The following is a 22,713-nucleotide window of genomic DNA, read 5'->3' as shown; positions in this document are numbered from 1 at the left end:
AAACAAACCAGGAAATATCATTCAACAGACACACTTGGTTTATTTTTCAGCTCATTGAATTGAACTCACTTAACCAAGTTTATGAACAAGTTTATGATAAATATTAAGACCCATGCTGCCTAAGAAAAGCAACAATGTATTAACATAAGCCATGCCAACTGAATACTGAATGCACCATAGGAATGCTATTGAATAAGAATGAATAAGAAATATTGAATGCCTGGAGATTATTATCTTGATGATGCCTCTATTATTCATGTCATAAACAGAGCTCAGCACTCCTACAGAGTAGCCCTGCATAGCTTCCAGCAAACCCCTGTTTCTTTTCTATTCCAAATGGTGAAGTTTTGTCCCAAGATTTTAAAAAGGTAAAGGACAGAAGACAGGTCTTGGTGAGGTACATGATCAGTCATTCACTCTTCTGACAAATATTCACCGTAATTATGATTTTAAAACAAAATTTCTTTGAAGCACTTTCAGGCGTTGCTTTACAGTTTTCCACACATAAATTTTGGATACAAATAGCAGCAGATTCAAACACTCTGCTGGCATTTCCAGTAGTCCACAGTCATCAAACTGGCAGCTGTACGGCACCAGCAACACCACCTATAATTTAAGATGCATACGTAAATAGTCAAGGGTGTAAAAATAGGCTGTCAGCTTTCCTGAATATGAATGCTAAAGAGCAAAGTGTTGCAGTCCCTTTTCTCAGGTGATTCAGATTTATAATGAACAAACTTCTTACGAATCCTCAGCAAGTATGCAGACAACTGAATGTTAGCCAAAGATCCAGCACAAAGGTAGGTTGAAACACAGGAAGAGAAGTGTAATAGTAGCAATGTATAATTTATTCCAGTATCCCAGTTACACTTGTATCTGCTTTCATCTCCACCCAGATATTTTCCTGCACCCTATAAAGAAATGTCAAGCACATTCCTAATCTGGTGTTGAGTGTAATCCGACATTTGGAAAAGTTTGGTAACTAGAAGGTGAGGTCACATACACCCCTGAGAGAATCTGGATACTTCAAAGGATGAAGTTACCAAGCAAGCAGAAATTATTTTTGCAACTTGTACCACAATACTAAGATTACATCTTTCTCCATTATTACTGGATGGAAAATAATCCTTATTCAAACACTATTCTTCAAAGACAGACAGAGGTTCTAGGCAGATAGCGGGGCCCTTTCACTTTAAAAAAAACCCATGAAAAATTATTTTTTAAATTCTGATTACATTTCTAAAAGAGGAGGAGGAAAGATGCTCCATTAAATACCCCAAATAATGAGCAACATAGGAGGGTGAGAATGGCTGTGTATGATGGCAGAGTAGCCCAGCTTTCAGTGGGATCATAAAAATTCCAGTAGATCTCTTGGTTCCCCCTGTCCCTGGCTGTGCCAGAGCAGCAATAGTGCTGTGGCCCTCCCTTCTGACCCACCAGGCTCCAGCTGTCCTTTCCCTGTATGCAGATTCCTGTAGCCCACTGACAGGGGGGCTTCTCATGACTCAGTTTTCAGTCTGCCCAGCACATTTCACATGCACCTCATGCTCTTCCTCACCAGTGCCTCACAGCACCATGGGCATTCCTCAGGCCCTTTCCCATCAGAAGCCAGCTCCACACAGACTCCCTCAGCCTTGCTTACCTCTCCCTGTCTACCAGCCTTTGTGGAAGATCCATATCCCACTTGATGAGAGTAAATCATTAAGTCATCACCATTTCTAGCCTGTCTTTTACTAGAGATCAGATCAACTCCCCCTGCTGTTCCACAGCTTCATTCTGCTTCATTCTGTCTTCCCTGCTCACAATTTCTTTTGTACAGCAGACAGCTTCAAACCTCATTTTTGCCATCTGGAAGACAAGTCAGCATGCTTTGAAGAGTTCCCCTCCACCATATTTAATCCAAATCCTTTAGCCTTGTGGGGATGAGTTGGTTTTGTCAGTAATTTGAGTAGTAAGAGCACAAACAAAATTGCTAACTGAGCCAAGCTGTTTCTGATCTTTCCTCAGTAAAATTCCTGTCCTAAATCACAGCTCCCTGTGTTTTAAGAAATAATTGCTCTCCCAACTCCATCTGCCTTACAATCAGAATGGAGTCAGGGTATTTTACCTGACTCCAAATAACAAGATAGATGGAGGAACCAGAAATTTAGCTAACAAGAGGGATTGAGAAGATCAGCAGTGCCAGCTTGCTATAGAAGTTCTAATAAATGAGAACAGTCCAATTAATAATGGCCTTTTTAATTTTTCTTTCAGTTCTATTTAGTAGATGAGAAATTCTTTTCAAGAAAGATATTTCTAGTTTGGTTTGGTATTGGACCCCCTAGCTAATATTTTTCTTTAAATTCTGTGGCCTATTTGCCTTCATTCCTGAAGACTTCTTTTTCTTTTTTTTCAAAGCCCATGAAAGCTCTTATTAAGCGTTCATCAGAACACACACATCAGTGCTTGTGTGTTGCCTTCTAGCAGAATGCTTTTAATTGAAAGGAAAACCCGGCCTCCTGCTAGGTTTGGGTGGGCTGCAATTAGTTCCATACTAGTTAGTTTTTCCAAAAAGTCATATAACTCTTCGACACAGGCATTCCCACTCTGGACCAGCTGCAAACAATATGCTGAGTCAGAAAAAAAGAAAAAAATAAAAGGCGGGGGGAAGAAAAAAAAGGCAGCAGAAGGAATTTTTCATTGAATTAAGAATTCATTCTGTCCTCAAATCTTATAAAATACGTGTTGTATTCCATCTGCCTTGGAAGATACCCACTCTGATCATGACATTTCCTGGCACTTGCATGGGACCTGTGTGCCTGCAGTGATACTGCAAATTCCCTCACTGCATGGAGGCTTTGGACTCCATCAGCCAGGGACAACACCTTGCAAAGCAATGGTGTGGACCTGTGTGGGAAGCAAGATACAAATGTCCCCTTTTGCCTGAACCATGCTGCTCAGTGAAAAAAAAAAAAAAAAAAAAAAAAAAAGACAAATTCAGATGCAAATGAAAGTTGGAAGAAACCTTTTTCAGGGTAGTTCTGGTTTATTTGAAGCCAACAAAGCATAAAATGGTCTTAGCAGTTTGTTATTTTTTGATGTAATGTGAGGATCCAGAATCTCTTGACAAGTGGAGTAGGAGCTCGAGTTTCAATTCGTTGATGGGTGGTTTTCTGGATTCGTCCAAGAAATGTATTCAAACAGCATGTGCAGCAGAAACTGTTGTAGTCATGAATGTCCAATAGCAAACATCTGAAAGTGGACATCAGTTAAATAAATAATCATTTTCATTTCCAAAGACAACTGTTAGAATTGGGATATGTTTTATCTTCTCACATGCACCAAGGAGCGTGCTAGGATTTTTCTATGTTCTAACAGAAAACCATGAGTTGCAGGCACATTCAGAGCCTTTACTAGACCTAAGAAACACTTACGTTGAGACCCATTAATTTTGTGGGGTTTCATATCCATGGCTTGGATCAGCACAGTTGGTCCTCCAACATAACTACTGCATAAAAATTCAAAATAGTCAGCCCATATTTAGCTTATTCTTTCACAAGCTTCTCTTGGTAGTAGTAAAAGACACCAGGTAAATTTTGCATTGTTAACTACAAGTAAAAGGAGTGTGTCACATTTTATTTCACATGGGAAGTGAAAAAAGGAATCTTTATTTGAACTTTTTCCTTTAAAGTTACAGTGATTTAGTATGAAAAACATGATTTAGTATGAAAAAAAACTTTTGGAGGTATTTGCTCTGGGAAATTGAAAGTTTCCAGTGGAAATGAAGTAACGCCATAAAAAATCCACAATAACAAAACAGTATTTTTGGTAAGAAAATCTTCTGCACAAAATACTGTGGCCAAGAGTAATTACAATTTATTCAAAAGCCTGAGAGAGTTACAATGGATTTTTGGAACCTTTTAAATATCCCACCTAGTGCAGTAATAATGTTGCACAGTGAGAGCGTGAAAAGATTATAGTGAAAGGTTCGTATCCCAGCAGCACCTGAATATAAACAACATGTTTGTTTAACTGACAACAGCTTTTTCCATACATGATTTTCAATTTGCAGAAAACTATAAATAGATAGCACTTTCACTGAAAGCATTAAATTAACCAACTGGGTACTCAACTTCGTAATGTGGAGCAATGTGGAGTGATAATGAACACCATGTGTGTGTGATAATGGGGGTTGTAGAAAATAGATCTGGCCAGCTGAGTGAAAAGGAAATGCTAAAAAGGAAAAAATCTGAAGTCCAAGCCAAAACAAGTGACCTAGTGGAGCAAGTAAAGGTTTGTATTTGGGGCAGGCTAGAGGCCTGAGAGAGATCAGCAATTCAGCAGGGTATTTTTAAGCACATGCTCAAGGCCCTCCTTATTCAGCAGGAAACTTAAGCATATGCTCAGAGGTTAAGCATCAGCTAAAGTCTCATTGATGTCAATGGGTCTTAAACACATGCCTAGAGATACATATGTGCTGAAGTGCTTCTACAAATAAGAATGGACTGGGGATCAGGGCCTCAGTCCCCTGGTATTCCATAGCAGGCTAACCCTGCAACCTCCTGGCTTTCCAAATTCTTCAGAGTAGATCTCATTTATTATACACACAGGACCAGACTTAAGCGTTAAGAACTTGCATTACTGTACATAACTACCATTGGCCCTTTGGTACCAAAATAAATAGGAAAGTACAGATACATTTATAAAACACCAGTAATTTCTACTGCAATGTGTCCAAAGAATTCTCTTCATGATAACAGTGAAAGCATAAAATAAGCAGAAAGACAACTTTTGAGCAGGTCATTTAGTCTTTCCAATACTGATGTAAGAAGATTTCCACAATAATGTATTTAAAGATAAAATTGAATTTTAACTGGAAACTGACTTTGAGTAATTTATTTTGAAAGAGCACATGGTGCTCTTAATTTTAATGCGGCCAATGGATCTGTATTTCCTTATGACCTTCTGTGCCTGATTAGTCCCAGATAAGTCCACTTATAAACCACAGAGCTGACTGGACATCACTGCAACAACAGAATAGTCACTTTGGCAATCCAACTTCATATAGGCAAACTGCAAAGCATTACCCTGCCATGATACAAATTTAGAAATCCACAACAATTACTCTCTGAATCTCAGATGGCAGGTTAACATTATGAAAAAAGTCTCCAAAAATTTTAGGTAAGTTATGTCAAACTCAAGTATGACTTGCCCTTCTTGAAAACTGAATGAAAATATACCATAAAGTGGCACAGGGAATTCTATGGTCAGGCTACTAATGATATTAAATATTTTTTCCATGAAGTTACTTCAGAATTTAAAATTATCAATGGAAATCCTTCCTGTGAATTTTAGTGAACCTGAACAATCACTTGGTCTTTGCATTTTGTAACTCTCCAAGGACAAATATGCGGCAGAGGAAACGGTAATAAAGATGCACTGCAGGGCCAGTTGAGAACTACTTTAGATGGATTCTGTAAATGATGGCCCATTTTAAAACACCCTTAATGCAACAGGAGCAAACTGGGGTGCATTTGAGTATCAGGACACTGCCAGAGTACTGCTGTGTGCAAGCATTCCATTGCTTTTCTCTAGTGATGCCACAGAAACAATTATAGCAAAAAGCTAACTTAAACAAACAAACAAACAAACAAAGATAACTTCAATAAAATTTAGCAAGAAAATCTATTATTTGCAGGTGTGTTTTCCTTCTGTCAGAGGACTCGTGTCTTTAACTGGAGAGCATTACAGTTTGGCATTTCCTGCAAATGCACTGAGGAAAAGCCACAACAGTATAGTACTCCTTCCATAGATGTTAACATTTAAAGACTCACAGAAGTGGCTAATGTTCAATTTCTGGTTAACATTTGATTACTTTCTTGCTTTGTTTTTCCAGATGAAGACAACCTGGTGAAAGCATTCCCACATTCCTCTTTGCACTTCTGCTATGACAAAACTTAGCTGAAGTAGGCAAATTCAAGTTCCAAAAGCATATATCTTAGTCCAATTTTGTTTCAAGTTTCTGCCTCTTTATTAACTAGGGAAGAGCACCTCTTCCTTCTTGCCCAAGAAAGCTGCTGGTTATCATTCCCATCCCTCCGGTCGGTCGAGTAACACATGATGCTAGCCTAGTATAAATAGGAAACAGGTTCCTATGGAATCTGAAATACTGTTTGTACATCCTACCACTGACCACAGCGGAACAATGGTGTGCCAATGACAGAGAAAAAAAATAACTCTATTTGCTTGCTCTTTCTGTGCCTCTGTCTGAAGTATACCTAACTCCAAAGCTATTATTTATAGTTATGAGGTGACAACTGAGAGCTAGCAGTCTGCTGAGTGAAAAAATGTTTGCATTTATCCTTTCTAGAGATATCTTATATATGCACACACATGCATGTGCAGCAGCTATTCATACATACTGGATAGGGAGAAACCTAATCAACTGCAGTGCTTATTCAGTGCTATGAAAGAAAAGAAAAGTTCTTTATTTGGTGTGAATTAAGTGGCAGAACTTCATTTTTTATGATTTTTCAAAATGAAAATAATTTTAATCAAAGCCTACAGCTACATTGGCATTGTTTAAAACACTGAGAAGGGTTGTAAGTTTTCTGTGAACACTTCTGGGTATCAATTTTATTAAAAAATCACCTCTTCAGAGTTGCAATATGTTGTAACTTGCAAATATGGGGTTTTTTAAGTCAATCTTGGGGAAAAAGGTTGGACTGGATAGACATTATGAGGAATATCCTCACAGAAAGGATTGTCAAGCATTGCAACAGGCTGCCCAGGGAGGTGGTGGAGTCCCCATCCCTGGAAGTTTCTAAGAAAAGACTGGACATGACACTTAGTTCCATGGTCTAATTGACATGGGGGTGTTTGGCCAAGTATTGAACTCACTGATCTCAGAGGTCTTTTCCAACCTAATCAGAAGTTTTTTCCAACCTAATTGATTGTGTAATGTTTTGGAAAAAAATTTACATTGTTCACACAATCACCAAAATGCTGATGTTGGAGGGGTCTTCTGGAAGTTATCTAGTTTAGCTGCCTGTCTGCAGGACTATCACCAGCACCAGACCAAGCCACCCATGGTTTTCCTTAGTCAAGTACTCAAAACCTTTAGGGATAGATATTCTGCCTCTTCTCTGGGTGCCCTGCTCCAATCATCCAAAGCAAAAACATTATTCCTAACCTCCATTCTAACACACAATTTGATGTAGTGACCCCTTTTTGGCCACTTGAAGCTATGAAGAAGGGTTTAGCTTCATCATCTCCATAGCTTGCCTTCAAGCAGCTCCGGATTGCCCATAGCACCTAAATCCCTCAGAGGTCATTTCCAGTGGACTTTACCTCTGAATTTCAAAAAATGTATTTATTCCTGGGTCATTTTTCTCCATGAATGGGTCATTTCAAGGAAAAATAAAAAACAGTTCTATGATCAGATGCAGCCTAAGTCTTATGACTGCTGCCCTTGATTTAAGAGGAGCAGAAATCCCCTACACAACTCTTTCCAGCAGAAAAGCATTTAATAAATCTTGTGAAAGTGTGAGATAAATATGGGGGAAAAGAGACACTGATAAGAGAAATACTTTCAAAATAGACAGTAACAACAGACAGTTTAAAGTAATTTTCTAGCCAAGTAATTACAAGAGTTCTCTGTCATAATTTCCCATGGAGGAAAAAATTAAAAAACAAATAGGTAGCAATTTGCTAGTCTGAACCACAGAAAATCTGTTGTACTGTCCTTCTAAGGGAAGGTTAGAACTTATGTCAAAATAGGAGGTCTCTGTTTTTCTAATCACAAGAACATGAAGTCTACATCAGTCCTTGGCCCCTGATTGCATGGATTATGGTGGATACTACCCCTCTCATGAGCAGTGCAACTGACTTTGGCCTCTTCTTCAGCAGTTCAGCTGCGTGTTTCCCTCCTTAAGGTGGGAGAAACAACTACTGAACAGAAGAGCTACATTCTAATATCTGTGATTCCACCCAAATCTCATTTTTCAGCATGTCAGGACATTGTGTCCATGTTTCCTACAGAGCAAAGCTAATTCCACTTTCCTTTAGGTATCTCCCTGCTCTGTGCCTTGTTTATGCTCTCTGGGCTGCTTTCCAGAAGCCATCAAAGCTGCCTGGCTCTCCCCACAGGCTAGGAAGAGGGGATGAGGTGGGATTTAGGTTATCTGACCATGGCCTGAAGCAGAGAGTCCAAGTATCCCACCAGCAGGTGACAATTGCTTGGCTCTCCTCACCTCAGCTATCACGCATGCCTGACCCAGGCCAAATCCCACCCAGCCCAGGGGCTACCCATTCCTACATGCTTCCAGTCAATCTTTGGGAGCTCAGTGTATGCACACACACACTCCTCAGCAGATCCCTGTGAGTGTGCCAGGCCATTAAAAATGTTTCTTGTTCCCAGCTTGGAAATATTTGACCAGATATACTTTTGGCATATACTTCCAACCCACACTTTGTTTTCATATTCTTTGCTATCAGTAAAGACATTTTAATATGCCACAAAAAAAGCTCTGGATGAATTTGCTCAGTTAAAAGTATTTCTGAATCTACACCATAAACAGAAACAGAGCTGACTCAACAGCAACACTTCCTAAAAGCCCAAAACTCAACAGCAAGTTACATACAGGAAACAAGATAGTTTTAGTCACAAAAAGCAAACTCTAATCTCATATTGCGTATTTCTGTCATCTATATGAGACACAGTAATAAGTAATCAGACCTTTGTCATGTTATTTTCTCAATGCCTTAGGATGCAAATTAGTTCTAGAGAAATAATGAGCCTATTAGGAAAATATAAGGAGACATCTTTCCTTTTTGCACACCAGGAAACTTGAATACCACCTCTGAAGATGCCTACATACACTTGCTCTCCAGCCATCAGCTGACACTGAACAGCAGTGGCAAAGGCCAGCAAATTCCCTCCAGAACTCTCCTGGAGACACACTGATGGGATGGGATTTAGGATTTTGAGTCAAGCTAGATGTCAGCTCAATTTGTGCCATCACAGCTTCATGGAGCAATTACAGCACTGAAACCAGTGGATCAGCCATGTGAGCAATTCCTGCTCTGTCAGATCCCTCTATGTACTCTGAACATGAGTACAAAGGAGACCATGTATAGCCAATTGCATGAAGCTGCATATTCTCAAGGAATAAACCTTCTAATGCCCTGGGAGACTGAGGCTGGAGGTAAAACCCAAGGTTTGACAGGTTCCTCCTCCCCTTTTATGCCTGTTTTAGGATTAGAGGTATCATTGGGTAACCCCTTCTCAAGGGAAAGGGAAAAAGAAAAGTTCTGGTAGTTGATCTGTTAGTTTTGTGAACATTTTGTTCTAAACTCCTGAAATTGTTTTCAAGAAACAGAAACAGTTTTCAAGTTTTTGCTTTGCAAGGACAAGTGTTCCCCTTCAAAGAGAGGATAGAAGTGCATTAAAAAAAAAAAAAAAAGAAAAAAAAGAAAAAAAAAAAAAAGAAAGGCATACTTTAGGAATGTTTCTCACAGGAAAAAAAAAAAAGGACACTCATACAAAAGGACATATAAGGCAAAATTCACAGGGGTATAAGATCATAATAAAGGAAACATTAAAGCTTACCAAACTTTTCAGGTAATCACAGAGCTAACCTGTCTGACTCCTCTCACACACGACCAGACAAGCTGCTCCCAGGTGAATGTCAGTAAGAACAGACCCCACTACAGCAGGCTCAGCATCTTGACCCAGACTAACACTCTTACATGGACACTAAGGACATTGCTAAAGAAACACAGGCCCTATTGTTAATCATTGCTTTTAGCAAACTTCCCTCACAGCCTGAGCTAAGCACCATATTAAATTGTGAAGAAATCACTAGAACTACTATTCTGCAAGTGACTTTTAAATCAAGTGCATCAGTTATACGATATTTAGCGCTGTGCTGTAAAGGGTGGTAAATGGAGGTGTCATAAATATCTGACTTTATCATCTGTTGACTCATAATCCAGATGCCAATGGGATATAAATCATGTAAAGCATGTTTCCAGATTAGGAAAGTCTGGCTGTTCACTATTGTTCTAGCAAACCACATTATTTCTTTGTAGGATCAGGAGTGCCCTCTGATGGATAGCAGCTATTACTGGGAAGTAAGAGTTGACTGGAAAGTGACACATCCTAAATTGTGTATGCAATACAAGATATTCTCACTTCCTGCATTTACAGTCTTCTGTATGCTTAACTACTATAATAACCAACTTTTTTTTCTTGGAAAGAACTTTTTGCATATTTCTCTTTCCATTTCCATCATTTGTATTAATATTAGGAATGCAATCTGGGCACTGCATATGCATACATCAAGTTGTAAAATAAATAAACTGAAAGAAATTTAAGACATAAACTACAAAATTTGTGTAACAAACTTTGAGAAAGGTCTTGAAAGGCTCTGACAAATTCAGACACCTGAAAATTCAAATATTCAGCTGAATATAAAAAAATATGTAACTGGGGAAACAGGTAAACTCTCTTAAGTGCTTATATGCATGTAAGAGCCCAAGAGCTAGTATGTATGTATTTTTCTAGCTCTATAAGGTCTATAATCTAATAAAACATGTTACCTCTCTCTGCAAACTCTGCCTCATATCCTTAGACAATCACAAAAGAGCTATGAGAAAACAGGAAATATTTTTTTTTCCTCTCTCATCTGTTACTTTACCTGTGTGTCAGCAGCACCTTCAGGCTGCTTAAAATTTTAAATTTTATCACCTCTGATATCAACTGCCCTCTCCAAACTGATTTAGAAGCTGGAGAAGAGTCACAGACATGGAGTTTTTTGTGAAGATGACTGTGCCCAGTACCTGGTAATGTCTCTCCCTTCCACTAGAGTAGCAGGACTGGAGCTAACTCCTTTGATGAAACAAAATCCCCTCAAACTGGTCTCAAACACACACTTTCCCTATTTTACACCAAAAAAAAAATACAAATAGAAGTTTGAAATATCCAAGCCCTTACGATACTCATGAACAGAACCTTAAGGTTAACTGCAATTAATACTAATACTGACCACTCAAAGACCCTTTAAAAAGGCAAAATATAAGAACTGCACATTGTTTAGTAAGTTACAAATGCAGACACCCACAAGTTTCAGATCAAAACCCATCTCCTTAGACAAGCAAAGGAGGATGGGTGGCATCAAGGAATGTGGCTGAGGAACAGGGAGCTGTGTGCATTTCCCCACGTCTCCATCACTGCTGCTGATGCACAAAGGCATTTGTGCAGCCATCTCACCCCAGGTCTCTTGTATGCTGTTGGCAGAGACCCACACAAGCTCTGCTCTCTGATTGTTACTTTATTTTATTGTTATTGTTAAGATCTAAACCAAATGTCACTTTTAGATTTTGCCTCTGATGAGCAAAGCAGGAGGAGATAACAGCTTCGAATGAAAGACACCAGCAGAAAGTTTTTCTGTGACAGATTTTACTCGAGTTTTACATATACCATAGAACCATAAATATTCTGAAATAGCCAACACTTGGATACTATGACTGTAGCGTCCCTTTTCCACATGGAATTGCAGCCAGCCGAGACTCAGACTGGGATTATCCAGACACTGCCCTGGGTGGGGTATGAGGCATGTCCTCAGCACATCCGTCTGGGAGAGCTCCCGTGTGGAGCCCAGCAGCCCGGCCGGCCCGGGGAGCGGGCCCGCTGCCGGCAGCGCCTCCGGGCCCCTGAGGGCTCTCCCTCGCCGGCAAAGGACGTTCCTGCCGCTCGGTCTGAGGAAGGACTGCCCAAGCCCTTGTCCCTGAGGGTCTGTACACCTCGGCGGAGATGCTCTGCAGCGAGCGGGAGGAGGCAGGCGCCCTGCTCGGGCCGTGCGGGACCCGAGGCGGGCCAGGGGCTCTGCCCGGCCCCTCCTGAAGACACCGGCCCCTCACGGAGGGCGCTGCAATTCTCCGCTAGCGATGAGGAAGGGGAAACCTCCTGCAGTGTCCCCTCAGCTGCCCGCGGCCCCCAGTTAGCCACATGCCGTCTTGTAGACCTTCACGCAATCGCTCCCGACGGGCTGAGCCGGTCCCAAGGCTCCAGCCTCCGCCGCGATCACCCCAGGCTGCGAGAAGGAGGCAGCGGGGCGCAGACCGGGCCCTGCAGCTGGGAGCCGGCAGAGCCACGGCCTTTTCCAGCCGGAGGGTCTCCCCCCGGCGCTGCCAGCAGTCCCAGGGCGATGGGTGCGCAGGGCGGCGCAGGAAGGGCCCGATCCCCGGCACCGCCGCGCCTCCACAGCGTGTGCCGCGGGAGCGCAGGGCCGCGGGTGCCCGGGGTGTCCTGGAGCGCTCGGAGCCGCCTTAGAAAAGGCCTGGAAAATCGCTTGGAATTTTAGCTAATTTGCGCTGATTTGGTAGAAGAGTGTTAAGATCGAAATGAAACATCTTTTCCACTTTTCAGTGGGGCCCTTTAATGTTATATTCAGATTCGTGAAAATATCGAAAGCGGTGCCTTTTGGCTGGTTTTAGAGCAGGATTTTCATTTTTCATGCTATGACCTTTCCCGCACATTACCACTGCCACCCCCACTGCCCTCTTGAAGTCGCTGAGGTGCCGTGCCGAGCCTCGGGGTCATGCCGTCCTTGGCGCCTCACAGAGCTTGATCCCAGCCCATCTGAGTCCAGACCCAGCCTTCATGCCTAAATACCCCTCCACATTAATTTTGTATTTTCTTGCATTTTCCCATGTGGGGTTGGGGAAGGTTGGGGAGCCCAAGTCTTATGAGGAGTGGCTGAGGAAGCTGGGGATGTTTAACCAGGAGAAGAGGAAGCCCAGAAGTGACCTTATCACTCTCTCTACAGCTCCCTAAAAGAAGGGTATAGCCAGATGGGGGTCAGCCTCTTCTCCCAGGCAGCCAGCTGCAGGACAAGAGGACATAGCCTAAAACTGCACCAGGGGAGGTTTATGTTGGACATTAGGAGGAATTCTCCACAGAAAAGGTGATTAGGCATTGGTATGGGATGCCCAGTGAGGTGGTGGAGTCACAATCCCTGGAGGTAGTAAAGGAGAGACCAGATGTGCTGCTTAGTGCCACAGTGTAGTTGACAAGGTGGTGTTCAGTCATGGGTTGGACTTGATGATCTCAAAGATCTTTTCCAATGTAATTGATTCTGGGATTCTGTTGCTGTCACCCACAGGCCTGCTGTGATCTGTGAGCTTGGTGGATAACTTGCATATACACACCCCAGGCAAGTGGCATTATAGCTCTGCAGGAAAGATTTGTAGCAGAAAACTGAGTCTTGTTCTAAAACTAGCCAAAGGGCACCACTTCAGATATTTTCATGAACAAATAATCTGAATAGAAAATAAAATAGATCTGCTAAAAAATGGAAAAGTAGTTTTATTTTGGCCTTAACACTTTTCCACCAACTTAATAATAAATTAGCTAAAATTCAAAATTATGTGCCCTTCTAAATTAAAAAAAAAGTTTCCATTTAAAAGGTGAAATGGGTTATGCTCTTAGCATTTCTTCAAAACACTTTTCCATTCAGATTAATCGGAACTAACCCTTTAAGCTTGACATTTTTTTCCAAATGTAAACATTGTCCAGTGAGATAATAATCATCATAATAATCATCATTACAATATCACCAACGCTACTCAGCATCCCAAATACCATGAGATCCCAGTTCTCTTCTGAAATCTCAATGTCTCCACTGTCTAGATGTAGCAGTGTGCAATACCTGCTGTTACTGTTTAGCTATGGCAGTAGCATCCACAAAATATAATCTGTTTTCAAAATGTGAAATGAGTGGTAAAAAAATTTTGGGTGAATTTTTTTACCCAAAAATTTTACAAGGGAAAATACTTGTAGTTTTCTAAGAGAAACTAAGCTGTATGGGAGTAGCTCAGAAACAGTAGCTGGCTTATGAGTATGCAAAATAATATGATAAAAGAAGATGCCTACTGGGTCCTTCCTGTGTTCAGGGCCCTTGGTGAAGTGCTTATGTTATGAACAGTGTCAGAAGAAAAGTACCTGAGCTGGAGCAGGGAAAAAGTGTTACAGGTTTTTGAGGTTGTCCTTCAGTGAAAACGATATAGTTTGAAATTGTCCTGAGTTTCTTTAGAATAAAATACTGCCTTTTGTTTTTGCATAGCACTGGAGAAGCAAAATTACTGCATTTGTACTCTTAAGTGATCAGGGTATTATCAGTTAAGTAGTATGACACCATTCCTATGTGAACACATGGTTTAAATTTATTCTCCAAAGTTTGACTGGACTTACTCTTTATAGGTGAGGCCTTTCAGATCCTGCATACCTGTCTCTGCCATAAATAAGGAGTCAGAAGTGCAGTGTTGTACTTTTCATTTTACTTGTCATTCCTCTGATCTGAAATCTTCTTTTGATTTGCTGACAATTCAGGGCAATTGTGATTTAAACCCAATAGATATGAGAAAGGCAAAATTAAAAGCAGTCCAGAAACAGAATTCTATGGACAAAAGGCAGTGAATTCCCTAGTCACTGGGATGGATGGACTTTAATTTGTCAATAATTCATCAGTGTTATGGAGAAGTATCAATAATAAAATGATATGAAAATACCAGTCTTGTTGCTTTATGGACAAATCGACCTAGCCAGTCCAACACCTTGAATGAGGGGAGACTGACATGTAAACTATGGTCTATACATCTTTACCCTTCAGGCATGCTGAGGTGATGGCAAGATCAAAGAGGCTTTTGAAATGCCAAGTTCTGAGAAAGGAAATTGGGAAATATAACTCCAGAGTTAGCTGGAGGGGGCAGGGATGAGGGTCATGTTAGAAGGTGTTAACCACTGTAGAGAGAAGAGAGACTCTTATCCCAGATGGTGCAGACATTTCATTGTTGAAATACAACTGTGACCAGCGCTTGTTATAAGGTAATGAAATCTGTCACAACTAGAACATCAAAAGTGGTCACAGGCTATAAAGGAACGGTGTTTGTGGGAGCAGTAGGGGCAAGCAGTGCCGGACACTGGAGGCTGTGTCTCTGAGACGCTGCAGTCAAGAGGATCAGAAAGGAGAGGAAGGAAGAGATTGTCTTGCTGACAGCTGCCCGAGGATAGGAGTGGAGGACAAGTAAGATATTGCTTCCTTTGTAATGAATCCAAGATGTACCTCCGTAGCCTGACATTTACTGAGTAAACTGAGTTAGTTGCTCACTCAGACAAGTCCTTTCAGTCCACTCTGGTTTTCCTATACATTCTTGGTACATTCTGTTTTAATTAGACCAGTTGAGTCCTTGATTGTTTGCAAATTTCATGCAGACCTTTCCTTAGCGGTCCTTCTAAAGAAGAGGAACTGCAGAAAGATGCCTGGAGCCTATCATAGTTGGGATGTTTGGTCAAGGGGGCTTGGACTATGGAGAATTCTCACAGGAGATGGCACTTGCAGAATTGGGGACTGGCAAACACAAAGGAAACACCTGGATGGTCAGATGTCTTTTTATCTTCCTCTGATTTTCTTATGACTTCGAATTTGAGAATAATGGAAGTCAATTCAGAAAGAGGGCTGTCAGTCAGCTTTCATGAAAATGGATGCTGCAAAGTAGAAATGTATTGAAAAGTGCAAACTGACTGCAGGAAAATAGGGGAGAGCAGACTAAAAAATGCAAGTAGCAGAACTGGACGCTTCCAGCAGAGTGCAGCATCACCCTGGATGAGCTGTGCATGAGCATGAAGGCTGAGAACCACTTGCCTACTGATAAAAGATAAAATAGTAGGTGTCTGTTGCAAATAAATCTCTCCGACAACTGATTACACCTTTCAGTTTTTGACTTTTGAGTGATACTTAGATGCTCTTAAATTATTGACTGTATATGATAAATGTGTTGGGGATGAAAAGTAGGAGGAAGAATCTGGGACTGGAATTGGAAGTGGGAGCCAGGAAGATCCAGGCCAGACACATGGGTAGGAGTGGAGGGTCAGCCAAAGAAATAATGGGTTGACTGGTAGCCTGGTGATAGGGCAGGACATTGGAAAGAAATGAACTCATGGAACTGACTGAGCAGAGAATGAAATGAGAGGAAGTACAGGCAAAGAGAAGGGATGAGTATGTGGAGCCAGAGACAGGAAATAGACAAGCATACTGGAAGAGATGAGACAGGTGGGATCAAAGAGAGAAGGAACAAGCAGAAAGGATATTCTGTTAACCAGTAAAGCCCATCTCTCTGCAGAGGCCTTGGGATGCATATGTGGAATTATTCTGCTTCCTGCGAGTCTCTGTGAAACCCCATGTCTGTCATAATATAATATTGTCCTATCAAGGATGAGAACATATTGTTGCTGTCTCTCCTTTTGAAAAAAGTCCCCAGGATTTAGAGGTCTCAAACCAACTGTGGTATCATGGAGATAGTAGAATGCTGCCACGTGATAGAACTTATGATTTTTTGTTCTCATTTTATTTTTTAAAAAAACTAGGACATTGCAGACAAAATTATTTTTTATAACCTTCTTAAGTTTGCAGAGTCAAATCTGAAAAAGTCAGGCAACGAGACAGTAAGAGGATTTTATCCAATCCTCTGTGAAAAAGCATTGTGATGGGTTCTTGAAGCACATGGCCACCTGGGTCTTTTTCCACTGGAATTCTGTTTCATTTTTTCTATGGAGAAAGCTTGTTTTGGGGGTGATCAGATTTGTACGGTGAAGGAGGGTGACTTCCCTCCCTTTATACCTCTTTTGTTGCAGAAATACAAAGGACATAAGACATGTGGAGAGAAGTTTATAGAGAAGGACAACGATATGGTAAGAGTCACTGGACAAACCCTGAATTTTACTTCAGTGCCTTAGCACCTTCCTAGCTTTGTGATATCTGGGAATTCAGTTAGTGAAGCTTTGCTAGTTGTTTTTGTTTTCTTCTGCTTTTTTCAGCTCACTTTTGTTTTCTACGTGGTGATCATATCATAGGGTGCTTGGCTTGAAGATCTGTGATGTGCAGTGTGTAGCACTACCAAAGGCTACAACTGCAACAGTGTCATGCTTGAGACAAGGACTACACCCACCTGAGTACTCTGGAAAGACAGGTATCAGGAGACTGAAGCTGGGGAAAGTGACAATTCTAATCTTAATTTCTGTGCACCATAAATTCCTGATTTATAAAATTGTCATGATGGTGTCACTGCATTACCCCAGAGAAGCAATTCTAGAAATTAAATAACATTTAATTTCTAGATCGGTACAGTAGTGAGGGATTCCATAGTCCATCTTGCACATGAATCAGAGGTGCAATTGAAAAGCATGTTTTATGATCTTCTCATTAAAACCTGATCATAACACACACAGAGTGAAGTGAAATTAATACTGTGTGGCCAACATGGGATTCATCTGACCTAGTTTTAGTCATCTAGACTTGGTCCAGTCAGTAGGGATTTTATTCCAAAGCAGTGTCTGTGACAGGCAGGGCACTTATCTCTCTATGTCTACTTGCTAGGTGCTTTCTCAGAGAAAATTTATTTAAGAACTAGGTATTTTGCTTCATGGCTTAAAAATTACTGTGCTATTTCACATTGTTTGTGAAAACCAATGTGTTTTATTAATAGCAAGTGCAAAATACACAACAACACCCAGTCAGTCAAGAAGAGACACAGCTATCTGGTGAATTTGATTTCCAAACTTTATTTTCTGACCAAACAAAAAAGGTGTAAGTAAAATCCAACTTTGATCTCAAAACTTGTTTTATTTTAGATTCCTACATTATCTTTTCCAGACCCTTTTTTTTTTCTACTTGATACTTTTCCCTAGACAGTTCTTTGTTTAGCAGCCTGTTCCATGTACTCTTAATCTGGACTGTAAACTCTGGGCTAGGGTCTCTTTTTTATGTGCTGTCTGTGTAACACCTAACATCTGAGACACCTCTTGGGTTTGAAACTAAGCATTTCCATAGAACAGGTAATAAATACTCATAAACCAGTATCATAATGATTTCAGTCAGGTAGAAGTGAAGCAGCATAGGTCAGATCCATAGCTGAATCTTGCACTGCATCCAGGAGATCTAAAGAGTACTGTTGAAATTTCTACAGTGAACCATTACATGCAGGTGCCATAGGAATGGAAACAGAGGCTGAGGAAGTTAAATCTGCTTTCAGTAGCAGCACAGGGTTCAACCAACCACACATGGTTGCTGTTCCATTCTCAGGGAAGAAGTAGTGACTGTCCCATAGCAGCTGGAAGGGATGCTATGAGTCACTGGTACCTTCCCACTCAGATCTACTCTAGTGTGGAAAGGAAGGGGCATTTTTCTGGAGGTTTTTTTGCACATTTCTGACTAGCTAAACTGCCTTAGAAATTTCATTATAGAACCACCCCAAAAAACTAGGTGTGACAGATGCTCTCCTTTCCCTATCTCCCCAGTCATATGCACAGAGCAGTGAATTATCCTCAAGGAAAGCAAAGTGTCTTCTCATTTTACTAAATTAAAATCACTATACTGGACATAAAGCAGTAGATATTACATCAGTTAATGCCACAATGCTAACAGCAATTAGTGCTATCAGCAGAAACTGATGCACAGAAAATTTCACATGAATATGAGAAAGAATTTCTTTACCATGCAGGTGACTGAGCACTGGAACAGATTGCCCAGAATGGCTGTAGAATCCCTCTGACTGGTATTTGAGAACCATCTGGATGCAATCCTGTGCTTGAGGAGGGAAGTTGGACCAAATGAATCACTGTGGTTCCTTCTAACATGCCCCATTCTGTCATATAGAGAAAAGTAAAAAATACAGCTGCATTAAAACGGACTGAGTCTGTTTGGACTAAACATTGCAATGAAAATTCATACTTCTAAGACACAGAAGGGAGAGACAGTAGGTGAGGGTCCCCACTTCACCAGGAATGGAAATGAGAATGATGTCCAAAGGATTTACTGAGGGAAAGAACAGTGTGGAGGATTGTTTTGTTTTTTAGACATGCCTACAAGCCCATTACCAGAGGCGTGAGAGTGTGCCCAAGGAGAGCATGCTCTTGTTCAGCTCTGGAAAAGCAGTGACAGCATCTCTCAGAGATTATGTAAACCAGGGCAAAATGAAGCCATTCTTGGAGGTGATGAGCTGTATGAGAAGCCAAGGACATTTTTTATGTCCCTGATAGCCTTCTGAAGTTGCTGAGACAGTTCATTGCTCAGTTCAGACTCCCTCTGTCACACAGCTAGAAGGGTAGCCTATGTGAAGGCTGAAGGCTGAAGTCTGGTTATTCCTGTAATACCTCCAAGGAAAGAAATGCTGTGAATCACCATTCCTTGCAGTTTAGTAGATGAGCCACACCACCCTGGAATCTTTGCAGTAAAGCATGAGAAATTCCACATATATGGGACATTTACCCAACTGGCTGACAGGCTCTGTGACAGCTCTTGCTTGTCTCAGAGCCAGTCCCTGAAGAGAGGACTCTTCTGGCCTCACTGCTCTGAGTTCCTCAACCAGTACAGCTGAGTGGCCCTGTCTTGGCCCATTCCAGAACATTTGGAAACCAAGTATTTTGTAATATCTAATGTGAGCTGCTAGGAATTGCAACAGAGATGTCAGGAAGGAATACAGTGACTAAACAAGGTTTTTACTCAGAAACCCTTTGTGGACATTCTAGAAATTTCTTCTTAGCAACATTTGAACCCCAAAGTCAAAATATATAAATTAGCCTTTGTTCCATGCTGGCATCCAGAGTAAGACCAAGAGTTTATTGAGTTACCTAGAAGGACAATACAGAGCAACCTACTCCATAGAGGGAAACAGCAAAGGAGAGGTAATACCCATGGTCTCTCAAGATACTGCTGGCGGGCCATGGAGGTCACCAACCAAGGTTTGCAACACTTGCCCATGTCAGAACTAGTCCTCTGTGAGAGGCTTGGAGGTGGTTAAAGGAACTTCACAAGAGCATTTATGAGATATATGCCTGTTCTGAACATGAAGACTGATCTCCACCGTCCTGGGACATGCCACTGACATTCTGGAACAAGTCTTAATCACTTCTTTCTGAGGAGCAGAAGGGAAGGAAGGGAAGGAAGGGAAGGAAGGGAAGGAAGGGAAGGAAGGGAAGGAAGGGAAGGAAGGGAAGGAAGGGAAGGAAGGGAAGGAAGGGAAGGAAGGGAAGGAAGGGAAGGAAGGGAAGGAAGGGAAGGAAGGGAAGGAAGGGAAGGAAGGGAAGGAAGGGAAGGAAGGGAAGGAAGGGAAGGAAGGGAAGGAAGGGAAGGAAGGGAAGGAAGGGAAGGAAGGGAAGGAAGGGAAGGAAGGAAGGAAGGAAGGAAGGAAGGAAGGAAGGAAGGAAGGAAGGAAGGAAGGAAGGAAGGAAGGAAGGAAGGAAGGAAGGAAGGAAGGAAGGAAGGAAGGAAGGAAGGAAGGAAGGAAGGAAGGAAGGAAGGAAGGAAGGAAGGAAGGGAGTCAACTGCATTACACATTAAGCCCTTTCCTCTCTCCCTTTAGTTCTCTCTCTTTCTCATAGACTTTCTAGACAGACCCTCTCTGATGCTCTCTTGTCTTCTCTCACTTCAATTTCAGCAGTGTCAGGTTTATTTCTGTATATTTTCGTGATGATACTCTTTTCCTTAAAGCATCGATGATAGGCTGAAGAGGCAGTGATAGGAGCAGATGGATTAGGTATCCAGAGACATCTTGTTTTACTAGCACATCCCTTGGCTCAGATACCCTTGTTTGGGGCATCCCTGCATGATTCTGGAGTAGACCATTTTAGCAATAAGCTAGTCCCACACATTTTCCTCTTATTGCCTGAATTAAATCCAAGAAGCTATTTTCCAGCATAAAAATTGCATCAAAGAGCCCTTCCGACAGCAAAAGGATGCCTATTTATGCATCAATCACATTGTAAATGGATGTCACCTGAGATGGGACCTTCACAGCAGCAGAAGGAGCAGCTTCCTAAGAGAGTCATCATGAACAGCCAAGGCCAGCAGACACAAGTGGCAGGGTGACCCCCCATGAGTGCTTCACTGTCCACCCTGTTCCATGAGGTGCAGGGTCAATTCAGGACAGCCCAGGCTGTTTCTGCTTCACTCTGCCCAACCAGACTAAAGCACGAGCGTTCCAGGCATGGAGAGCTCTGTGGAATTTGAGGTAGGGCTGTGCTGTACAGGCCAAAAACAATATAGTGTATACAAGTCCTCTTTGCTTCCTTTGGGGTTTTGCTGTCTCTCTGTTTGCACACAGCTGTGGTGGGCAGAACCAGCATCTGTTTAGAAATGGTGTGGCTGTGAATGGGGATTGATGAGAAGAGGAAACAAGGCCAGACAGATGCCAACGAGATAAATGGCGTTGGTGCACACAAACATCCAGAAACAGAGTGACTGGCCAGAGTTATCTTTGTTTCTCACACAGCTGACTTCCTAGCAGATTTGAGACACTTAGTAATGATGGTGTTGCCATTTGTCGAGCAGATTAGAGCTGGGCCACTGGATGAGGATGAAGTGGATGTGACTAAACTCACGGTCAGTGTTTACTTTCAACATATTGTGAGCCATCCAAACTCACCAGGTCCGCAGAGACCTAGTCTAGGGAGTGCACCCCAAAGAGCAATCCATGCCTGCCATGGCGTGAGACACTCGCTTGTCCAAAAACAGCCAGCCAGACACCCAGGCCTCTGCCATATGAGGCTGGTAGGTAGGGCACAAGATCCTCCTTACTGAGGGAAACCTGGAGAGCACCAAGCAAAACCAGCACCTTTGTTTGAGTGATGAATCCCACCCAGCTGGTGTGTCTACTTTAGTGTGACCAGATCCCTCTCTGACTGCCCATGACTGTCCCAACCAGATTTCCTCTGGCCACAGTGAAAGTTTAAGCGAACTAGAGCACATGTAGTCACCTCCTTGTGGACACCTGAATGTGTCCTGGCTTTGAACTGAATCCCGGCCAGGCTGCCAGCAGGGGCCAGCTGAGGAAGAAAGCATAGCCAAAGAGGATGTGAAAAGGAGGGCAGGAAGCACAGCTCCAGATTTTGCTAGCATGCAACTCATGCCATTAAGAATTACCCTGTGGTGAGGTGGGCAGTGCACAGTGCAGTCACCAGGGCAATAACAAGATACGACACAGCTGTTTTAATTCAAGTCTCGTCTGGGAACACAGGGACAGCAGAGCATAGCCATCATGGAAGAAAACTCAGATTCATTCACTTTCCAGCCATCTGAGGAAACAAACAAACCAAATGAGTCCAGATTCCATTCTGTGGACTTCGGGTACTCAGGAAACTGGGGCATGACATCATCCAGCAGAAAGGAGACAGCAGCTCGTTCAACTTCTGTAGTGCTGTAAGAAACCACCACTTCTCTGCACAGTGGGGGAGCTCGTGTTTTTAAGGGAAAAAGTGACCTGTCAGTCACCACTTACAATGTATGATTGTCTAGAAGTTCCAAGGAAGTGTACAGAGGTGGCAGCGCTTCGACCTTGAAAAATTTCTTTCTCCAGATAATTTTGTTGTTTAATAGTGGAAGAAGATGTGGACTGTCACTGTGAGTGCATGACTCAAAGAAGCAGGTGGAATCCCCAGTCAGTCTGATTTTCCCAAGAGATGGTCACCCCATGCTGTACCCCTAACAAGCTGTTTATTTAAGGCATTGGCAGATTTTCCCCTCACCGTGTATTTGCCAAACCACAACTAAGAGCTTTCCATTTAGCCACGGAAGGAAAATCTTGAAAGCAATTCATGAGTCTACACTAAAACCACTAGAGCTATAATTAAATCAACTCTTAGTGTAACTCTTTTTATGGCTGAAATAGCAGTCTTTATTT

This window comes from Ammospiza caudacuta, chromosome 3 (genome assembly GCF_027887145.1).
Source record: "Ammospiza caudacuta isolate bAmmCau1 chromosome 3, bAmmCau1.pri, whole genome shotgun sequence".
Taxonomy (NCBI): domain Eukaryota; kingdom Metazoa; phylum Chordata; class Aves; order Passeriformes; family Passerellidae; genus Ammospiza; species Ammospiza caudacuta.
Note: the sequence above shows the minus strand (reverse complement) of the source record.